This window comes from Aedes albopictus, chromosome 1, assembly GCF_035046485.1.
Source record: "Aedes albopictus strain Foshan chromosome 1, AalbF5, whole genome shotgun sequence".
Lineage (NCBI taxonomy): Eukaryota > Metazoa > Arthropoda > Insecta > Diptera > Culicidae > Aedes > Aedes albopictus.
This window is the reverse complement of record NC_085136.1, coordinates 78,974,468-78,994,959: the sequence shown is the minus strand read 5'-3', so window position 1 is coordinate 78,994,959 and position 20,492 is coordinate 78,974,468.

Here is a 20,492-nt window from a genome sequence, read left to right as displayed (position 1 = left end):
AGACTTACTGGACATGATAGATTTTAAATCGTTGTTTTGTATAATGAAATAAGTTACCGTTACACCCGTGGAGTTTAGGATCTAAACTCAAAAACAATTTGGATGACCAAGGATATCCAGAAAAAAATATTCTGCATCATATTCTACCCTTTCTATGCCGTTGAGCACCAAAACCACAGAAATACGTGGAAACCCAACTAACATTTTCAGCGCCATAAGCTTCAGTCATTTGCTTTCTGTTGTGTAGCCATCGAGTTGAAGCAGTCAACGCTGAATAAAATTAGAGCTGGTCAAATATAAACCATAAGTTAAAACACGGCTGCAAAACATGCACCATGCAGCTACCAAACTCGGTTTTCAGAAATCAATCACTTGTCACTGGAGCTGCTTTAACTGCACTCTATTCCAACTCCGGGTGATTTCCCGGAAGATGTGCAAACTTGAACAAATCGAATAGGAGTCCCCAACAAAACAGCTACTACTACACAGTCCAATTCGTAATACTGACATATCCACAAACCAGCAGCGCTTTGAAGGCCGTTATGCAATATCATTACAGCTAGAAGCTGTAATACAGAAACTGATGGTATACCCACACGGCTTGTCGGATGTAAACATTATTGTCAAAACAAACTTTAAGCGGGATATATAGCTACTACACAAATACTTTACAGCTATCCATCTCTGTGCTGTGAAATTATTTGGGTTGCTTTTATTACACTTTAACCCAACTCCGGAAGATGTACGAATCGAATAAGAGCCCCAGTCAATAAAACAGCTGCTTTTATACAGTACGTTTTGTAATGTTGTCAAATACACAAAACAGCAGCGCTTCGTAGTTGCTTAAAGAACATTCTTTCAGCTAGAAGCTATGACGAAGGAGCTGTTGGCGTAACCACACAGCTTGTGCAATGTAAACATTATTGCGTTTGACGTTTCACAAGATTTTGCAGCAAAATGAAGTTGGGTAAAGTTTCTTGTGGCACAGTTATGAAGCCTTCTCTGGAGTAAAATATAACCGGCTATTTTCTATGCTATTTATATGTATATAGCAGTGTGGCAGCGAGGGCATCATCGGGATCAGTACATACGGAGATCGGGAGTTCTATTCCAAGTAGCGGCAAGTACTTTAATTATTCAATTTTAAAAGCGAAAGTTCCAGGTCCACATGTATTACGTCACGATATCCATAGCCTAATTTTATTTAATCGATCGATTTGGCGATGCCGTATAACTTTTATTTAACAATTGTTAAAAGGCTGAAAAGCGCCTTCTCCAGATGTTACTCAGTTATTGGTTACATAGGAGCCGAGAAAAGAGCTATGACTTGGTGGTATAGAAGCTGCTCGCACATCATATACATGTGGATTGAGTTCGCCAGATTCATTGGTATAGGGCTTGCCTAAAACCTTCCGTCCATATGTACAACACAGTAACTCAGCATCAAGCCGTATTGAGGACGCTTTGTTGACATTCACAATAAATGTTAGTTGGGAAAAACTCAATTATAACGCATGGAAAAATTTCGGCTAATGCTAATGCTAAGAGCTATTATAAAAACACTGAAGAATTTTTTGATGATTCTGGTCCAGAATTTTTGTATATGGAAAGATCCTTAGCCGATAGAGATTCGAACCAGTAACCCTCAGTAAGGTGTAGCTGAAGTCTCGCTCGTTTTGCCCTTCGACTTTATAGGCCCTGGAACTTCTATAGAAAGTAAACAGTATCAAAAGTATGAGTATTGAGTAGAGTGCTACAACACTGGATTGTATTAGCATTGACTAAAACACAACGATTTCGAACCCCGCCGCAGAAAATCGATAACACGTGACGTCGGCTGGAGCCTTAACCTACCGAATTCAGGTTGAGTGCCACAAAGTTTCCAACCCCCGTTCAAGATGCATGTGGTGTTGGTGGTGGGCGCGCACTTCAACATCTCTCTGGGCTAGCAATCGCAATCACACAGTTCCGACGCTGAAAGTTTTATCGCCGCGTCGTCATCGTTTCCGCCGCTACCTACCACCTCTTGCTCGCATAGATAAAATGTTTACTAATTGATTTAGGACGTGATGTCAGATGGTACGTGATTTTGAAGAAATTTCTTATTTATGTGTGCCATACATACCTACCTTCTCGGTTTCCGATGGCTGCCGTTTCTATATACCGCCGGCTCCGGATCCATTGTGGCCCGTTTCACCTTCTGCCGACGGTAAGCAGCTACCGAAAGCGGATAATGGTTCCAATGGCGACGACGGGATTCGTTCTGTCGGCAGAAGGGTTCTAAAGGCGTGAAAAAGGGTTACACAAGTACATATGGAACGTGACGTTTGTTGAGAATTGAATTTTTAAAGAGATACAACGATAGAACCATAAATCGGACGATCAAAAGCAAGTTTGGTTATGATTTTCGAGTGCAGGCTCTAAAGTTTTGTAAATATTGAATACCTACACTCCCGATCAAAAGTTTGAGGTCACCCCCTCAAAAACATGTCATTTTTTTAGGCCCATATCTCCTCCAATTTGCGTCCGATTTCAAAACCCTAAGTTTTATTCAAAAGATAACTCAAAGAAACTTTGAACATGATTTAAAAGAAACTTTTTCAAAAAAAAATTGTATGTAAACTCATTGGCGTAAATAGGGGGTGGCCAGGGGGGGCCTGGCCCCCTCCAGAACAATCCATTTCGGAAAAAAATCACGCAATTCAGGCGAAAAGTATCTTTTTAGTATAAAAAATCTATATCGACATGGCATTGGCCCCCCCCTAGAGCTATGACCTAGTTACGCCAATGGAACCCAAAGTTGCCAAATATTCTAAAAAATGAATATAAACTTACGGCAGTGTCGCTGGAAATTGGGTCGACCAAATTTTAAGGTGAGAGTGGTAATATAACCCATTTTCTATTAACTTTCAACTGCTTTGTATAGCTAAAAAATCTAGAAAAAAAGTTATAAAGTAAATTAACTCTTGATGTCATCGACCAAAAGTTTGGGGTCACCCCTCAATATGTGATGTATCAGTCAAAAGTTTGGGGTCACTTTCGTAAAACATGAAAAAGTGATTTGATGATATCTTCGTCATCTATAGTTCAATTTTAATTCTTTTTGGCTCATATCACAGATAATTAACTAAATTTACGTTTGATGCCCTTCACCTAACTTATTTAACGATTTTTGTATATAAAAATGTTATGTAAAGTTAACACATTTCACCACATTCCAAAAAATGAGGCAACTTTACGTTAAGTTTTAATATGTAAATTTCAACAAATAGGTATGCGTGGTTCAATGTCTATGCAGTAAGTATCATTCATTATGTTTCAAATAAGCCAAGAAGAATCAAAATCACTTTTCCATATTTTACGATAGTGACCCCAAAGTTTTGGCCGGTACATCATTTTGAGGGGTGACCCCAGACTTTTGGTCGATGACATCAAGGAATAATTTACATAATAACTTTTTTTCTAGATTTTTTTTGCTAAGTTCTGTAAAAAGCAGTTGAAAGCTAATAGAAAATGGGTTATATTACCACTCTCATCTTAAAATTTGGTCGACCCAATTTCCAGCGACACTGTCGTTAGTTTATATTCATTTTTTAGAAAATTTGGCAACTTTGGGTTAAGTTTACATACATTTTTTTTTTTTTAAAGTTTCTTTTAAATCATGTTCAAAGTTTCTTTGACTTATGACACATAACATAAGTGGAACTCTGGCTCAAAAAGTTGATGCCTTTTCGAGTTCGTACACTGGTATGCAGGGCATCGAAATGTCAAATGCATTACAACATTATTTCCATACTATTTTTCAGCATGTATACCCTTTTTCATTGCTGTGAAGTAAAACAAAGACCTCATAGATATAGACGTGGAGATCTAAAATAGGACATAAATTGTAATAAAACTTTGTAAACTCAAGTCGAACATACGTTTTAGGGCTTTAAATATAAAGGGAGATCGATATGTGAAACGTAGATGTGTTATTTCGAAGATTTCAATGAATTTATGACAAAATGAATAAGTGGATTTCCAGCAGCTAGTTTTGCACATATCTCAGATGCCAATCTTCGTTCCTGTATTCTTTCCCAAAACTGGAATACTGGTTGGATCAGATGTTTTTTGTTTACCAAAATAAATGACAGTTCGACGCCTTTTATGAAAGATATAACAGTTTTGCGTGCTGGAAAAGGATACAACTTTTTCCTTTGCTCTGATCATGGAGTTCCACTTATGTTATGTGCTTATGATCTTTTGAATGAGACCTAGGGTTTTGAAATCGGACGCAAATTGGCGAAGATATGGGCCTAAAAAAATGACATGTTTTTGAGGGGGTGACCCCAAACTTTTGATCGGGAGTGTATCTGCCGATTTGTTTTCTTCTGAGCTCTACAAAAAATAGCTGTATTCTGTTCTTCAACTAGACTTATTGCCTGTAGCTGGAACTCTAGAATCGTCAGATCAACTTTCCAAACACAGAATAAATTCATTATTGGTCATTCTGGGAAGAGGGGAAGTGATAATGCAATCGCTCGCCCACGGCAGACCGTATATACCACTGCGTCTGAATGATTTCTTGCGGATGTCGAAGCGTTGGAAGTTGTCTCCGTGGAAACGATTTACAGTACTGTGTTGATTACTGTGCAGTGAAATAGAAAATGTTGATTCCACACAGATTCTCGAGGTCCATATTTTACCTGAAAATGTTTTACCGACTATCCTCATTCCTCAAATTACACTGTGCTAACAGATGGTTCCCATGTGTTCGATAAATCTGGAACGTTCAAGTGTAAATCTCAACGATCCTTCTTCGCCATAAACCTCGAAGAAAGCAAATTACCAGGTAATTCCCTTCGAAGAAAAATAAACATCATCTCGAATGAATCAAAAAAAGTGCATCATGCCTAGTGCTAAGTGCTAGTCCACTTTGCATAAAATTCCCAAACTCAGACCCGAAAAAGGAAAATCCAACAACCGAAAAGTTAGAACTTTCCCACGCTTGAGCTCGACTCGATGAAGGAAACGTCCGTGGCGTCCCGGCGGGGAAACAAAAATTCTTCCGGTACCTGATTTTTATGGCACTTGCTGGCAAAAATATGATAATTTTCCCGGCCGCCCACTGTTGTTGGGTTTTGTTTTTGCAGGTGATTGCTACAGGGAATGGGTGTAGGTGTCGGTTTCTCTGCCAAAAAGTGACAGAGTGTTCCCACGCTTTGACGGTGGTGAAGTTCCGGGAATGAACCGTAGATGATGTCAAGGAAGGCTAGTTGAGAAATTTGCATTTCTCGGACTAAAATTGTCATTATGAGACTAATCGACAGTTTCTCGATGGATGCTTTTGATCTCAAAAGCATTACATGTTAAGAAAGTCAGATCTTGTGAAACTAAAAAGATTGAACAAGGTTATACAATTCGATTCAACCCAAAAAGAATCAGTTACAAAAATCTCCTATATGTATGCAGCGAAACGCCCAGCTATTTGCCCTAGTTCACGCAAAGGTCAATCGAACAATATATTCTCCGAGTAATCTAGGAAAATACTGTGGCAGAAATAGCACATTTTTTTTATATTGAAGGCTGGATTATTGTTCGTTCACTTATGGTAACAAATATAACTATTCCCTTGCAGCAGACAGTTTTCTCTCCCTCCGTTCTTTATACCGATTAGACTTTCATAAAAAAGTAAACATTCAATCTTGTTAAGATGGGAGGAAAAATCACACAATGTGTTTGATAGTTCTTCCCTTGTGGATTATTTTTTTTTGCCTAACCGTCGGGCTTTGGGTCTAGTACGTTGCACAGAGGAAATGCTTATCGGTCACCACAGATATAGTCCCTAGTAGGGTGTTTGGGTTGGGTCAATATGGCCCAGACAGGCTCGGTGAGCGTGCATTACGCCATTGTGGTGAGCCAAGCGTAACATCTTAGAAGGTTTAATTAAAGTCTAGAATTACCTTTAAGGGGTTACAGTGTGGTGCATAATTGATCGGACAAACGCCGATTTTAATACAAAATGGCCAAGTTTGAGATGCTGTAACTATGATTTGCTTTGATGGATTGAGCTCAATTTTTGACACGGAACTACAAATATGCTGAATTTTACGTGTACGAAGAACCAAATGTTTTCATTCACAGGCCTGGACGTGACAAGGCGTTGAAAAATGTGCAAAAGTGATCGAACAGCGGTATCCTTTCGATTTACACGCGTCAGATGTCTGACATCCGATTTGGATTCTTTGAGCTCCAAATGAAAGCTACAACATCCTAGTAGAACCCTATTGAATTTTATTACGATCGGACATTTGGTTACCGAGATATCTTTCGAAGTGTACTTGGAAGTAATACAGGTTAGCTTTTTGACAGATTTTTGACCAAGTGTATCATAATAAATATCTTGGCCGTCTGTCAACCGATTTGAGTTCTCTTGGCAGCAAATGAAAGCAACAATATACTAGTAGAACGCTCTGTAATTTTATTTCGATTGGACATTTGGTTACTGAGATATCTTTTGAAGAGTACTTAGGAGTTATACAACTAAACTTTTTGAGATTTTTAACAAAGTGTATCATATTAAATATCTCAGCCGCCTGTCAACCGATTTGGGTTCTCTTGGCACCAAATGAACGCTACAATATCCTAGTAGATCGCCCAGAAATTTTATTTCGATTGGACATTTGGTTACAGAGATATCTTTCGAAGAGTACTTAAGATTTATACAACTGAACTTTTTTTAAATTTTTGACCAAGTGTATTATATTAAACTAGCTGTACCCGGCAAACTTTGTCTTGCCTACTGCGTTTTTGACGTTTTAAGTTTCTAGCCAAGACCAAATCCCCGTTCCCCGGTATGGAAGATCGATTTTCAAAAACTATCATTTTTTCCATGTTTTATACCTCATAAACCTTCCTTGGGTGAAAACTAACAGAACAAAACTAAGACGACCAAAATCGGACCTTCCGCTCGCAAGTTATGCGCGGTCCCACGTATGCCACTGCATTTATATATATATATAGATATCTCAGCCGTCTATCAACCGATTTCGGTTATCCTGGCACCAAATGAGAGCTACAACATTCTAGTAGAACCCTGCTATACAGTTTTATTAGGATTGGACATTTGGTTACCGAGATATCTTTCAAAGAGTACTTGGGAGTAATACAGGTTAACTTTTTGAGAGATTTGTAAAATGTAATTTGTAAATGTATCATAATAAATATCTCAGCCGTCTGTCAACCTATTTAGGATTCCTTAGCACCAAATGAAAGCTACAATATCCTTGTAAAAGGCCTTGAAATTTTATTTTGAATGGACATTTGGTTACCGAGATATCTTTCGAAGAGTATTTTAATAAATTCTTTCGTTATTTATTATTATATTCGCTTGTTGTCCTGCATGAGCTTTTGACCAGTCTAAGGAAAGTAATTTTTCAATAAATAATGTTGACCTCATATAAAGTGTATACTAGCAGGTTATTGTTTTCAACAAAATTATAAATAACAAATCACAAATAAACAGGAATTCTATGAAAAATAACAATATGTTGAATGAAAGAACATAGAATTTATAAATTGTGGGGAAAATGCAAGAACCGGACAGCCAAAATTACAAGCTAATGCCAAAACTGATTTGGCTGATAGTAGATATATCATTTTTGTCCTTTTTGCACCAAGTACTTCGGAGCTAATATATTCGACTGATTAAGAGATATTATACAAAGTGTATCTCGCTGATTTTTTTTATCCATTTGTTAATCGATTCAAGATCTTTTGGCAGTCAACAAAAGTTACAATATTCCTGAATATGTAAGCTATTTTTTAAACATTCCATACAAGATTCTAGGAGGTGTCTGGCATTTCTGGTAGTTTAGTCCATGGTCTGATGCTATTTTGGAAATCAATCCACTAGATGCCATATCCACAATATTTTCTAGAACTTTTGGTCAATCACACAAAATAAATTTGTTAAATACGAATTATAAATACAACAATATTTTAACAAGTGTAAGAAGGGTTCTGTTCACCATTGGTGGATTAAATCGGGTTTTTATATATAGATAGATATGACATTTCCAAAACTGCCGCTATATAGTGGTTTAATGAATTGTTCTCATATTGCTGATTTTAAATCAGCAATCAGAGTTTCATTTTTGTCATCAAGTAAGGTTTCTTAAAAAATAATATAAAAGTCAGTTCCATTTGTTTTAGTAGGCTGCTCCCATTTTCATCCTACTCGAAACAAAAGCTTGAAGCGCTGTTGGTTGGGTTTTTTATTTTCGTTTTTTGCTTGATTTTACCTTAAAAAAAGTTCATTTCGAAACCCACGGCTTTACTTCTATTCTGAAAGTAGAACAGACATTTTAACAGTGGGATTCGATCCCAAGCCCTCGATGGAAGCGCGCGATAGTCTGATGCTCTAACCACTCATCAGATCCGCACTTGAAATTCCTGTGTCCAAGAAAGTCAAGAAAATATCCATTACTAAAAGTTTCTGGACTGATAGGGCTTTGAATCCGTCACCCTCAGCATGGTGGTCATGCTGAATACCCACGCCTTTGCAGCTTTGGACATGTGGGCCATTTGTTGTTCAAGAAGTTGTCAGTGATTGATATAAAACTACGAATTGAACGGTAATCTATGCTCATGTTCAAAGCTGTGGAACAACTGCATGAAGTTAGTCTCTGAAGGATCCAAAATGTGTTTTTGATTTCAAAGATTCTTCTTATGGACAAGGTAATGTTGGGGACCGTTAAACGGATCTGACTGAAAATGTAACTCAATGTTTACTGTGCGGAAGCAAGTATCAATTTATATTTTCATCCAGATACGTTTGAGGTTCTCCAGATTTCTGCTCGAGAAAATTTGTGTACTCTAAATACCATGTCCTTAACCCGTTAACGCCCAAGGTGTCTCACAATTTAAATCTTCAAATAAATTTGTTATCAAAGGTCAAGTTCCAATAAAATAAGCATGATTTGATGAAAAAAAAATGGAAGGCTATGGTGTAGTTCCAAAAAAAATCTTCATTGTAGGTCCTCAATATCTGATAATTTTCTAAAGTTCTATTTCAGCACAGCTTCTACGCAATCATTATATTCTGACCCGTGTAGATACAATACATCTCTAAACAAGTGAAAAAGATGATAATCACTCAAAAAGAATAGAAAAAGGACTTATAAATTGGGGCAGAAATATAACCCGATATACGCCTAAAAGTATGCAATGTATGGCACGGTGCCCCCACAGACCGTTATTATAAAATAAAAATGTCCATCAAAACTAAGTTCAGGGATCGAATCCTGGTACCATTCTGCACCTGTGGGCAAATTTTTAAAATAATCCCTAGGAGAAATCTCGAGAAATCTCGATTTGATGTTTTGTACTAAGAAATTTCAAGGAAATCCATGATCAGATTGAACAATATCGCCTAAATACCTACAAAAAATGTCCCCAAAGTGTTCGAAGTTGTTTCAAACTCGTATATATTGAATAACGTTACTTCAATTATGCATATTTACTACTCACCCAACTAAACCCAACCCAACTAAACTGACTAAACTGACATAAGCATGTTTTTCTAAGCCATGCATCGATTTTAACGTAAGCGATTTTCCCCATTGTTTTATGAACGTATTACACATCCCAGTGATATATATTAAAATTATCCCTAATTCTACAACATGCTAACTATATTATGAGAAACTATCCCTCCGAAGACCACAAAGCGATCTAAGACATGTGGAAAAAGTTATTGACTGACAACCGCATAGCATGGGAATAACAATAAACAATAAAATCTCATCATTTTATCGATCGGGTAAGGCTTAACATCTTTTTTCCATGAACTTCGCATGGCTTTGCGGTCTTCGGAGGTCTAAATCATCGTGAAGTTTTCTACACAAATCATTCATTGAATTACTTTTAAGGACCAAGGGGTGACCCCAAGCGATTTTTCTTTGAAGAAGTAAATTTTCCCCATAGTAAATCGTATGAAAAACTAAGAATGGCGGGCGCTAAAATACAGTTTTCTCGATCGACCTGAAATTTTGCACAGTTGAAATAGGACCAACATGGCACTCAAAACGTATTACAAGAACTAGAGTTTTTGCATTTTATACATTTTCCCATATGAATCGTGTCCCATGTTATGTCCTGTTCTTCCAAAATTTGTGTACTATAAGATTTTAATTTAACACACATTTCAGGCCAAACATTTCAATAGGTCCTATCTGCATTTGAGAGGCTCGCTTTGTTCACTTTCTCTTTCAATTATTGCAATGAAATGGTACACTTTTCAACTATTTTTGCAGCACAAATCAGTAACAAATTTTTGTTACTGAAATAAAAAGATGATTGTTTTGACCATCGTTCAATGCAAGGAGACAATCCTTATACAAATAAACAGCTGAGATAATAACGAAAGAAAGGGAAACCACAAAGTGCATCTCTTCTGCAGATAGGACCTTTAGACATGTTTGGCCTGATTTGTCAGTGATTTTCTAGTGTTCATGTGCAAGAATTTGTAGCACTTTTCATTCAGAAAATGTTCAAAATTCTAGGCACAGCAAATCAAAGATAATCGTACACATCGTAGTTGCACAGAGAACCAATGGCTTGGGACTAGCTAACCATTCTTAATGTGCACAATTCGAGAGTTCATCATTTGAAAGTCAATAACGGCGCTGGCCACGTCCTTACGGTCATCGGATCGATTATGTGTCAATACCCGCCCCATATAGGAGCGATGCATTTACAGCAAGGAACAATACAATACTAATCACTGAGCGCCTGTTTAAAATGCTAAACAATATCGGAAAAAAAGTATAAATTTGTTTTCGACTATTGTGACTGAAAACGTTATTCATTTTTAGAAAACTGCCTTTAAAGGCCTGCTTCAGTTTTTCTAACCCTAACGTTGGTAATCAAAAGCATACAAAACAATAAACGTTTTTTTTTTATCATGGCTTTTGTACACTGCGAAATGTTTGGTAAGTCAGTTTAATCAGTTAATTGAGTTGGGTGAGTAGTAAATATGCATAATTGAAGTAACGTTATTCAATATATACGAGTTCGAAACAACTTCGAACACTTTGGGGACATTTTTTGTAGGTATTTAGGCGATATTGTTCAATCTGATCATGGATTTCCTTGAAATTTCTTAGTACGAAACATCAAATCGAGATTTATCGAGATTCCTCCTAGGGATTATTTTAAAAATTTGCCCACAGGTGCAGAATGGTACCAGGATTCGATCCCTGAACTTAGTTTTGATGGACATTTTTATTTTATAATAACGGTCTGTGGGGGCACCGTGTATGGTCCTTGTAATTCCATGTAGTTTCGACTGCAGTGTTCAACATTTCTCATTTTTTTTAACAAATCAAATAAAGAGAGCTCACTATGTGTGGCATAAGCAAACGTTAAAATACTTTAGAAGTTAGATTTTACACAGATAATTATTTCTAATAAAGTAATTCAGTTTTTCCTTCAGCACGTGTTAAGTACTGTTCCATTTAATTTGTCTCCTTTGACAGATACGTATTTCGACCTCAACTATATGGTCGTCTTCGGTGTCTCGTATTTACAGGTATTCTACTAACACGCCCAGGTTCATCATCATTCCATGTTTTGATATAAAATTTCAACCAGATATACTCTACACGGCTTCTCCACTTATGCTTGTACTACTCCATGATTGTTTATTCGTGAACAATATATGAATTTTATGGTGTTATTCTGGGCACTATCAAAGTTACATCGAAAAGATAACGTGAAATCCCCGAATGAATCCCGGGAGGACACACAGAAGGAATTCTGAGAGTCATATCTGGTAGAGTTCTGAGGGAATCTCAACTGAAAGCTTGGTAGGAATCCCTGAAATAATCACAGGGAGGAATTGCTGTATAAATCCCGAGCGAGGATCCCGGCTCATAGAAAGAATTCCATTAGGATTCTCTGAATATGTTTCGACAGACCACTTTGAAAGCATACTAAAATTAATCTGTGAAGTAATTCCAGAAGAAATCCGTGAAAGAATGCTAAGTAAAATTTCTAAAAGAATCCTTTCAGTATTTTCTAAAGCAATGCTGGCAGAAATCCCTGAAGTTATTCCTGAAGGAATCCCGTAAAGAATACCTGATGTATTCCTTAGAGAGATCATGACAGGAATGCCGGCCAGAAAGTGAGCAGGCATTCCTGCAAGAACCATAGAAGATGTCTCTATGATCTAGGGTTGCCTGAAATCAATCTCGGAAGAAACATATATTTTTCCATTTTTTTTTTCGGGAGGGATCCCTTAAGGAATAACAGCAGGAATCATGGATGGAATCTTTGAAGGAATTCCATCACAAATCCCTGGAAGAATGCAGAAAAGAAAAACTAACAGAATCCTTTCAGGATTTTCCAAAACAACGCCTGCAAAAATCCCTGAAGAGAACTCCTTAGCAATCCATACAGCAATCTCGGAAGCAATATCTAAAGGAATCTCGGGAATAAACCTGAGAAGATTCTCGAAAGGAAGGCCTGAAGAAATACTGGAAAGAATTCCTGAAGGTATCTTAAAAAAGAACCTCAGCTCATCTAATCTCATCTCAATTCTTCACCCTATTCTCTAGCCTCTACCTTACTGTCTTCTTTGCCCTCTATTCCAATCCTCTATCCTACGCTTTAGGGGCCCCCACAAAACATTTTTTGGTTGCTAACATTAACTTTATTTTTCATATTGCTCAAGTACTGTTCGAAAATAAGGAAAAACATTTTTGGTCATCTCTCCGAGGGGCCCCCACAATCCTTAATCCGGGCCTGTCCGCCATCTTGGAATTCAAAATGGCGTAAAATATCGATTTTTTACTTCTACTCATCATGCCCGATCGATAGATACCCATATTGCATGGTATTATAGATCAAACTACCATTCCGTGGCCGCCATCTTGGATATGGTCCGCCATCTTGGATTTCAAAATGGCGTTAAATATTGATTTTTTGCTTCTACTCATCATGCCCGATCGATAGATACCCATATTGCATGGTATCATAGCTCAAACAACCATTCCGTGGCCGCCATCTTGGATATGGTCCGCCATCTTTGATTTCAAAATGGCGTCGGATATTCATTTTTGAGTTCTACTTGTGAAGCCCGATCGATAGATACCCATATTGCATAGTATCCGAAGCAGCATTGTCGTTAAAAAGCATATATTCTAGAGTTTTGACCGCCATCTTGGAACCTAAGCCGCCATCTTGAATTTAAATATCCTTGCTACCACCTCCACATCCTAAGAAATGTATATACCAAATTTGATTGAAATTTCTTGACGCATTTCAGAGTTATTCCTATGTTCCGGCATACATATATACATACATATATACATACATATATACATACATACATACATATAAACATACAAATAGGCAAACATACAAACATATAAACATACAATCATACATACATCGACTTTTGTATGTATTGATTAACAACTCTGCCGAAGAAATGAACTGTAAATTATTAACCATTGTAAAGATTCCAGGGAAATAACTTTTTTTTCGCGTTGGAAATGATGCTCACAGATCATGACAATATGCATTCTTTGCAGCATCATTTACGCCACCTAGTGAATCAGTCACATACTATATTGTCCACTATGAGCAAGGTATGGGTGTGGAGAACATCTTTTCTGAAGAAAGTATTCTAAAATTTTGCATAATTCTGGAGATATTCACATCCAAAGGACTGTCCTATTTATAGGACGCTGGGCGTTCGGAACATCTGTCCTATACATAGAACGCTGGGCGAATATGGGTTAGAACTTAGTGTCCTCCTTGGAGTCACCATTAAATTTTGATACATATTTTCTTAAGACTTCCAGGATTCACAATGTTCAAATCTGGAATCATGGATAACTTTTTATCCGAGAGTTTTTCTTCACAGACTTCATCAGATCTTCAATCAAGACAGTCGCCAATTATTTATTTGAGGAAGAAAATGCCAACACAAAAATTGTTACAATTGGATTGTTTAGAGAATATTTTTTTTTCTGTAGCTTAATCGAAGGAGGTTATTTTTCTGAGTAAGGTACTTCGGGGCAAGTGGGATCTAAAAAAGAGTCGTGCCAACAAATTATTACCTTCAATGGTTCTAAAAGACTTTTTTAGTATATTTGTTAATATTAACGTGCATTAAAACTGTCTCAAAATATTTATATTCTGTATATTAAGAAGATCTTCATTTACTCCGTTGCACGGGGCAAGTGGGACCTATTCGGATTTTTTCTTCAAATGGCCTAATATAGGGTCTTGTACCATTTGGGCTGGTGTACCTATTTGGGGCACTTGCCGCTATAACTAAATTATTTCCAAAGCGATGTATTCGAATTTTTGTATAGAGTAAGATACTGTACGTGCCTTTTTCCCTGATATTACTGCAGTAGATCCTTCAGGATCTTTTTCAACAATTTCTCCGGGAGTTCCATCGCGAGCTCCTCCGAGAATTTCTTCATAAATTCTTAGGGAAATCATTTCAAGAGTTTGTCAGACATTCATTCAGACTTTCCAGGGAATTTCTACAATAGTTTTCCTAAGAATTTCTTCAAGATTTCATTTGGGAGAACTTTCAGTAGTTCCTTAGAGAGTCCCATCTAGACTTCTCCTGGGAGTTTCAAGAGTTTCTGCTGAAATTACTTCCGAAGTTTATCCAAAAATTCCGTCCGATGTTCCTCCGGAGATATTTCTTCAGGAGTTTTCCCGGTAATTCTTTTTGGAGTTTCTCCGGGTATTCTTCCTTAAGTTCCTCCAAAAATTAATACTGTAGTTTACCCAGGAATTTCATCAAGAGTTCCTCCGGAAATTCTTTCGGGAGATCCACCGAGAATTCTTTCGTAAACTCCTGAGAAGATTCTTTCAAGAGTTTGTTTGGGAATTCCTACACAAGCTCCTCTAGAAATTCATTTCAATTTACGAATAAAATACAAATATAATTTCTTCAGATATTCGTTGAGCTTTTGAAAAATTTTCTACCGAGATTCCCTTAGGAATTTCTACAGAGATTTCTGTTGGAGTTTATAGGGGAATTTATTCTCGGAATACTTTTGTGAATTCAGGAGGTACTATAGCTTCCTTGGCAATTATTATAATACTTACGCTGAAAATGGCTTTGAGAGTTCTTCCGAGAAATCTTTTCAAAGTATCTCCGAGGTTTTTTCAGATGATATCTCTCGGAATACTTCAGATGTTCTCGTGAGAAGTCATTCAATAATTTCGCTAGAAATTTCGTCATGAGCTGCTATGCTCCTGCTGGAAGTTCCACCGAAATTCCTATTTTTTACCGTGAATTTTAACCGAAAATCCCTTTGGACGTACCTCCGGGAATTCCTCTAAGAGTCTCTAACATCTAAAAGAAGTCCTAGTTGAAAATCCTGGGTGGAATCTCGGATGGAACTTCTGAAGGAATCCCAAATTTTACTCCTGAGGGAATAACAGATGAAACTCTTAGTAAGTGAAGAATTAGCAAAAGGTTAAAATACACGTTAAAAACAATGAAACTCTTAGTAGAATTTTCGCTAGAGTTCCTGAAGAAATTCCTACTGGAGATTGTAGAGAAGCTTTCGGGGAAACTTCTGGAAGATTTCTCCGAGGAATTATTGGATCTTTTTTGAAGAATTCCTATCGAATTTGAAACTCTCGGAAAAAATCTCGGAGACTGTCTTGAGGACATATTATACCGTGACGATACTTCGTTTTGACTTTCGTCCATACAAATTTTAAAAATTTGAATGGACCGTAGACTTTGGCCAGACCATCTCCCTCCCCCTTCGAGTCTACGTAGTTAATGGACAGGCCTAAAGGTGTCAAAACGTTGTAACGTCACGGTAGAAAGTGTCTGTAATTGCCGAGACCCGTGGCGCAATGGTCACACGTTCGCTTCATGAAGCGGATGGTCTTGGGTTCGATCTCAGCCCCGGAATTTGCACCTGGAAACTTGAATATCGATGTACCGCAACTTATAATGGAAGACCCCCAATTGGACTGGAAAAGAAACAACAGCCACACATTAACATCACCGTGCTCATTTTTCTACCGTGGGCAGCGCTGAAAAAAGAAAGCAGCACAAAGGCACCAGTTAGATATAGGAAAATATAATACATTTAGGTGCTGTACAAAGTGTAAGTGCAGCTGCCAATTGGAACCGCTCACGTAGTGCTCTGGTGGACAAAAGAGCTGTAAATTAGGTTGAGTGGTTAAGAATAAAATAAAAGTGTCCTGAAAGCAATATTTGTTGCGGAGCTTTTGGATGAGTACTCAGGTTAGCACTAAGCATTTGAATAAGCCGTACAGCTGACCGTATAAGCATTTGAATAAGTTCCTGAAGGTGCTGAACTCAGACAGCTCAAAAGCTGCTGTACAAAAGCACTATATGCGCTGGCACATATACGGTCAATAAGCCTAGTCATGAAGACTACTATAAAGCTGAAGCAATGATATTCTAAATGCTTACTTAAGTATACTTGAGTAAGGGAAACACTAATAAGTAACTAAGAAATACGAAGCCTGTACTAAGGCCAGTACTCGAAAAAAAATGCACCACGGAAAATAGTGTATAACTTTTGATTGAACGCATCCAAACAGCTGACTTTTTGAACAGTTACCGTATAGTATATGTAAATGATGCCATGAAAATTTCATAAAAATCGGTAAAATATTGGCGAAGATATCTCAGATGAAAAAAATGAGATTTTTTAAATTTTGTACACCACTGTAAAAAATGGTTTTGGCTATAACTTTACTGTTGGTTTGTAAAAACGTCTGAAAATTTGACTGTAGGTTTCCAACAAAGGCCAAAGTCTACGCTCCATACAAATTTATTTTTTTATATGGACAAAAGTCTACGATAGGAAGGGGGGATCTAATTTGACCAAACTTTAGTCTACGTCGTTTATGAACAGCCTCTTATTCATCATGATGACACCGGATACCTGAGGGAACCATTTTGAATCCCCCTCCCACCTATGTTACTTTTTGTTTGGGACCTCTGAAATTCTTGAATGGATCGTTACACTTTGCTGAACCCCCCTCCCCCTCAAAGCGTGAAGTAATTTATGGACGTTCCTATTGACACTGGAACGATCTGACGCAGATTGCACTTTTTTTCAGATTCCGCACTTTCAACTGCGCAATGGGCAATAGTGTTTCAAATGCGACAGTCTTGCTTTAGTTTTATTTCATATCAAGGCGCTGTCTATAAACTACGTCTCCCGTAACGTGGGTAGATTACTTTGGAATAGTGCGTTACGGCGTTAGATCTACCACATCAACTTAGCTTTTTTCCTGCCTATACTGGGTGCATCGATTGAAACTTGATGTGATTTTGTAATATTTCTGTTTTTTATGTTTTGACTTCAATCTTGTGTTTGTCAAACATTGATTGGCTGCCTCAATCCTTCGGCCCCTTCATTATCTTCAGTATTGATATGTTTTTGTATACTTATTTACTTTCTTTCAGATATATCAAGGTAAGTTCATTTAACAGATTTGTAAGTCAACTGCGCTCTAGATTGTCGAATAGAGCTCCTCATAACAATCCCAACCTACTAACACAAATACCTTTTCCTTAACGTCTATGGAGATAGTTTTGGTACCCTGTATCTTCAAGTAGACGTTTAACATTCCTACCCTCTCCTAGCAATTGTAAGGACGTGGCCAGGTATACAATGTGACGCTTGTTTCGACCAACTCTAACACGTAGAAAAAGATGATATTCCCAAACGTTATTTTAGCGACACTACGTGCTAGATTTTTCAAAACATATGAAGCTGAGCACGATGAGTACAATCGCCTATGCTATGCTATGGTATGCTATGCTAGGCGCTGTCTATAAACTACGTAGACTCATGATTAGTCTTCTCAGAAACGCAAACATTTGTATATGAATCGTAGACTTTGGTCAAACAACCAACCACCCCTCCCCCAACCCCCCCACCCCTTAGAGTCTACGTAGTTTATGCACAGCCCTCAACAATCTGCTTGGCCAGAATATATTCGGCCAAATTACGTTAAACGAAAACAACGAGACAAGATATTTCAGAAATGCATTTAGCAAACGTAATGCGCCATAGAGTTACAAACGTTCCAAATAATAAAATAAGGCGAGCTCGTTCCATTTTTTTTTATTAATGATTACACTGCCGCCACTTTCATGTGATTCGATAACAATAATCTAAAAAGCATCTTAGTAACATAATTAGCAATAGTTTATTTCCAATAATTATCAGCAATAGTTGAGTTCACGGCATGATGCGCCACTCCCTGCGGTATAAAAATAATTCATGAGGTATGGCCAATAACACACCCCATTCATTTTGTAATCTACAATGACCTACAAATCATGATCTTTCCTTCAGCTGGAACCTTCGAAACATAAAAGAGAAACTAGAACCTTTCGTCTGGCTAGATCTGGAAAATTCACCCTCCTCGTCCACCCCGGATTCCGCCGCCGAAACAGAGCAGCAGAATGGTACAAACCATTTCAAAAACAAATCATCGTACGTGACGTGGAATACCAAATTCTCGAAAAAGTCACGACCAGCAAATCTCTTGACCGTGCATTTGGCACATACTCACCAACAACCACCTAAAGCAGACTCCATAGAGACTTGCACGTACCTCTGCGACTACGATGCCTTGTAGCTGCTGCTTCTGCAGACGCGTCGTCGTCGACCATCATTCAACGGGACCCAGCCGGGGGAATTTCATTGATAAAATTCTTTCAATGGAATGAAATGGAACGGATTTTCCTCCCTCCCGTCGAGCCGTTGTCGTCGGCGGCGAGTTTTTGTCCCTCGAGCGAGACACCCGCGCCTTTTTGGTTCAATTTCCGATTCGGAACTTGTCCGGCACGTACCTCGTGCCTGCCGGGTAGGTGTTCTACGCCAAGGATACCCCGATCGTCATTATCGCCCTTCCGCACTTGCGTGCAATAAATTATGTAAATAGTCGTGGGAACGCACCGTCGGGAGTCTGGCTCTCTCCTCAGGGGTCTCTTCCATTGCTGCTGCGCCCTTAGGCCTATTCGTATATTTTCTATTTTCTTTCACCCATTGCACCGCCCTAATCTCGTTCGTTCCCTACTTGTTTCGTGGCACCTTTGAAGAACTATATGGAAAACAAGCACCTGGTTTGGAGGGTTTCGAACCAATCAGAGATCCCGTTACGCACACCAAAGCACAGAGACGATTACGGCTGTGATTTGGGAACCTGATCCTCGGGATCCGGACAGGTACCGGATGAGCCATCCAGTACTGATCGACAAGTCCTAGTGACAAGTGCTTTTCGGTGATCCAAGTCGGTACCTGAGAGGACTCACTTGACTTAAGCATAGATTTTAGATGTAGAAACACGTTTCAGTGATTGCAGTGATAACGAAGCTTTAATTTGCATAGTTTATAAGGTGTTTAAGTAGTTTGTTTAAGAGTAGAATACCAGTGAAAGTGCGTACGAGTACTAGTGATACCATGAAACTCCTAATGGAAACGATGATCGATTGTAATATGGGAGGGGGCAATGGATTTGGAAAATCCAAACGACGAATTGGGCTCAAATCAGGATGTCGTCGGGAGCCACTTCGAGTCCACAATGGAAGCTGCACGCAGAATATATTGGGTAATTGTAGCTCTATAAGTTTTTACTTCAGGAAGTGGCTGTTTGGCATAGGTTCACGTTGATGTGTGGACTGCTGTTTTGATAAGCGTAAGATGATAGATTGTGTGTTAAATAAGATCATTGTTTGTTTGTGGGTGTTATGTGACGGATTGATAAAAGACTGTTCAAATCATAAAATGAACTATTTGTTTGTGTGATATCTCTTTTATTTTTCAATAAAATTATCATCTGTTTCTGCACAACGTTTGATAACTATTCTACAATACAGATATGTATTTTGTAAGCATAATCCGGTATTTTCATTTGACAAATACTGAATCATTTACGTTGGTAAAATTTGTATCATTAACCCTCTAATACACAAATTTATGATTTTGATCTAAATATCATTTTTTGTCATCTAAAATCGATTTAAACCTGTTTTGGAAGATGATTCTTTTCAATTCTCGATTTCGTGAATTTCAGTTTTTGATTTTTATAATTTTTATTTTTGAACATCCCCACACTTTTATATTTTTCCTGGAAGCCGATTTGGGGAACGGATTTTTTGAGATGAAAACATTTTGAGATTTCACGATTATTATTGAAATATTATTATTTTATTTTTTTTTCACAGAAAATTTAAATTTCCGTGTAATTTTAGGGAAAATAATTTTAGAGTGTATTCGATTCCCAAACTATTGAACAAGGATAGAATGATTTGGGAAAATTTTAAAATATGCTAATTGTAGCGATTCAATACAAAATAAACAATGACTTCTAAAAGGTGACTATAACATCAATTTTTCAATGATTTAAAAAAAATGTAAATACGCTTTAAAATACACCAAAATCCATTTTGAGATATACAGAAC